Source organism: Monodelphis domestica, chromosome 4 (assembly GCF_027887165.1).
Source record: "Monodelphis domestica isolate mMonDom1 chromosome 4, mMonDom1.pri, whole genome shotgun sequence".
NCBI lineage: Eukaryota > Metazoa > Chordata > Mammalia > Didelphimorphia > Didelphidae > Monodelphis > Monodelphis domestica.
In genome coordinates, this window is record NC_077230.1 from 394,231,980 (window position 1) to 394,235,480 (window position 3,501).

Below are 3,501 nucleotides of genomic sequence, written 5' to 3' on the forward strand. Positions count from 1 at the left end.
AGCTGGGAAGTGTCTGAGGCCACCTTTGAATCCAGGACCTTCCATCTCCAGGCTTGGTTCTCTGTCCACTAAGCCACCTGACTGCCTCCCTCCCAGTTTTCTTAATAGTATTTCATATCACCCCTAACATTCTCCCTGAACTTGATGACCCAAATTGTTCCTTCCAATTGTTTCCTACCTATATAAAATTACTTTACACAATGTTTCATCTCCTAGCCCTGTGACCTTGCATAGGCTACATCCCTCATGCCTGGAATGGACACTTTCTTCCCATCTTCCCATTGTAGAATTCTTCACTTCTCTCAAAGCACAGTTTAAGTGAGACGATTCCTTTTTCTGATCCTCCCTACTCTCCCCCACCCCCTAGGTATTCTTGATCTTCCCTAGACATTATTCTGTATTTTAAAAAAATTCTATGTAGTTGCTTATTTGCATTTATGCTGTATCCCCCTGGTAGAATATCAACATTCTGGAGGCAGGTAGTGTTGTTTGTCTTTGTGTTCCCCATAGGCATATAATTGGCGCTTAATAAATGCTTCTTGAATAGATCACCTATCTTTAGAGATTTGGGTCAGCTGGGGGGACAGTTAGGAACACCTGTACTTGGATCCTGCTTCAGCCCTACTGTGAGACCCTGAGCAAATCACTTGTCCTCTGTTGGCTTCAGTTTCCTCACCTGTAAAATGGGAGTGACAATAGCTCCTACCTCCCAGGGTTGTTGTAAGCTCCTTGAGGGCAGGGACTGTCTTTTGCCTCTTTTTGTATCTCCAGCACTTAGCACAATGCCTGGATCATAGTTGGCACTTAATAAATGCTTATTGAATTCAATATTGGAATGAGATAACAGATGTAAAGGGCTTTGCAAACCATAACATGCTATATAAATGCTAGCTACTATTATGTTGTATTATTGATTTTATAGATACTATTTTTAATGGGATGTGGGACCTGGGTGGAGGGGGGAGCTAGCCAGACTAGCTCTGTGCATCTGCCTAGTTGTGCTTCTGCCTCTTTCCACCCGGTGGCAGCAGTGCCCAGTTGACTGCCATGCTCTTCAATAGAGCTCAGGCTCCCTGGGCGGCTCTTCCTGGGCCCTTTTCCAGTGACATTTCAAAGAGCTCCAAGTGGTCCCTTTGAACATTCAGCTCTTGGGAGGTGCTTTCTGGGGGAGTCTATTTAGGATCCATGAGCCCTGATGGGGAGGGGTGGCATCAGAGAAGAGGGGGGTGGGCTCTCGAACCCAAGGACCCCTCCCACTGTTCCCTTGCCCAGGCTACTCTCCCAGCCTAGATGCCTGCCTGCCTGCCTGCCCAGCCCCTGGCCAAGATTAACCTCCTCCGAGCAGCTTTCCTTCATTGCTCCCCTAGCCTAATTATTCTTTAACTCGACCTTTCCTTGACACTTCTAGCCATCCAGGAAATGACATGGTGCCCATCTCAGCACCTGATTATATATCTTTGAGTCTCATCACTCATTGGCATACAGGAGTTGAATTAGATCAGCAGCTTCCAAAGTGTGACCCCTGGAGGACTCTTGATCAGGGTAGAGGTTTTTGCTCTGGAAGCTACTTTTCATTTAAAAAAAAATGAACATTTAATGGGTTTCTTTTTCTTTTTAAACAAATTATTTTAAACTTTTTTTTTAATCTCAAATATGGCAAACATCATTAGCTATAACCTACATAAATACGAGCTCTTTGGAGTGCTCAAGAATTCTTTTTTCTTTAACTCTTTATCTTTCATCTTAGAATCAACACTCAGAATAGGTTCCAAGACAGAAGAGCTGTAAGAACTAGGCAATGGGAACTAAGTGATTTGCCCAGGGTCTCAGTTAGAAAGTGTCTGAGGTCACATTTGAATCCAAGACCTCCTGTTTCTAGTCCTGGCTCTCAATCCACTGAGCTACTTAAGCTGCCACCCCCATCTCCAATAATTTTTAATAATTTAAGGGGCTCCTGAGATTACAAAGTTTGAGAATGGCTAAATTAGTTGATCTTTAAGATCCTGATGGCTCTGATATTCTGAGTTCTCAGAACCCTCCCAGGTCTTAAGTAGCTGTTTCGACATATTTTCTTTGTTTTTAAAAAAGCCATTGTCTTCTGTCTTTGAATTGATACCAAGTACAGATTCCAAGAGAGGTAAGGGCTAGACAATTGGGGTTCAATGACTTGCCCAGAGTCACACAACTAGGAAGTGTCTGAGGTTGCATTTGAACACAGGAACTCCCATTTCCATGCCTGGCTCTCTGTCTCCTGTGGCATCTAGCTACCCCTGCTCTGGCATAGTTTCCAAACTCCCTTTTAGCACTGACATTCTCATTCTAAGAGTTTAGGTGCCCCCAAACCCTCACAGTATACCTTAATTACAGGAGGCAATGCCAGGACCCTGACCACCTTCCCCTCTGCCACTCCAGATTCCCACTCTCTTTTTCCAACACCAATAAATGTCTTGCCCTTCTTCCACAGTCCATCCCCAAAGCACCAAGGATACCACACACATAAAAATATAGAATGGTTTTTATCATATTTTAGTTAAAAAAAATAACTGTTCCACCGAATGAAGTATTTTTAAAGGGGGAAAACAAACCCAAAAGCAAAAAAAAAAGAAAAGAAAAGAAAGAAAAGTATTTTATAGTCATCTGTACAAAGACATCCGCTAAAGAAACACCACCGGGGGACCTCGGTTGCTGCCTCATTAGTATCTCTGATTTCTGCAGATTATTTATACCAAAATAAAACCTCTGAAAGTTCGACAGTGAGCTTAGTATGATCTGAGAATCTTACTAAAATAAAGGGTTATTGAGTCTAGAAAGCGGTGACATTGTCACAAGAGACACAGAGAGGTTGCATAACGTTAGTGGCATAGTGGGTGGGTTTGTGTTTCGGCTGGGCGACTGACTGACTGACAACTGGTCACAGCATTAAGAAATCACATTGACAGAAAACACAACAACATCTCAGGAAGCAAGGCCACCACTGGCTGTCGCTCAGGCCGTCAGGTTTGGGGGAGTCACACGGGAGCCAGGCCAGGGGGTTCTCATGCTTCCCCAGCCTGGTGGATACAAGGAGACTTGTCTAGATTGCCAAAAACAACCTGGCAAGTCGGTGAAGGATGTCCAGTGGGATGCTGCGCCACACATTTGTGTGAATGGAGAGACGAATGGATGGATGGATGGTGGTCTGAAGTGTGAAAGGAGAAGGGGCAGAACCCAGGGGCTCAGGGGGACCTTTTGGCTCTGCAATGTCACAGTGCATGCAAATACACCTAAAAGCACTTTTTGGATGCTGCCTGGAGAATTGTGATATCTCTACTTTTCCTCTCCCTTTCTTTGGGGACTGTCAGTCCATTCCTCCTGGTCTCCATCCTCTCCCTCCCTCCCGTCCTCCAGCCCAGCCCAGCACTTCCCCTGACTTATTTATTAAGTCTTTCAGGATTCCAGTGCCTCACTGAGACCTGTGGGGAATGGGGAGCTGGGTGCTTCTGCCCCACTGCGCCCACCTGT

General features: G+C 45.0%; 1 protein-coding gene across 1 annotated transcript in view; it reads right to left on the reverse strand.

Moving 5' to 3' along the window:
- Window positions 1–2,510: 2,510 nt before the first annotated feature.
- Window positions 2,511–3,501, reverse strand: part of EFHD2 (EF-hand domain family member D2) — a 24,689-nt gene continuing 23,698 nt past the window's right edge. Inside the window, exon 4 of the mRNA XM_056825252.1 lies at window positions 2,511–3,501. This exon is cut by the window's right edge and continues 1,099 nt beyond it. The gene's annotated coding sequence lies outside the window, so the exon portion shown is untranslated.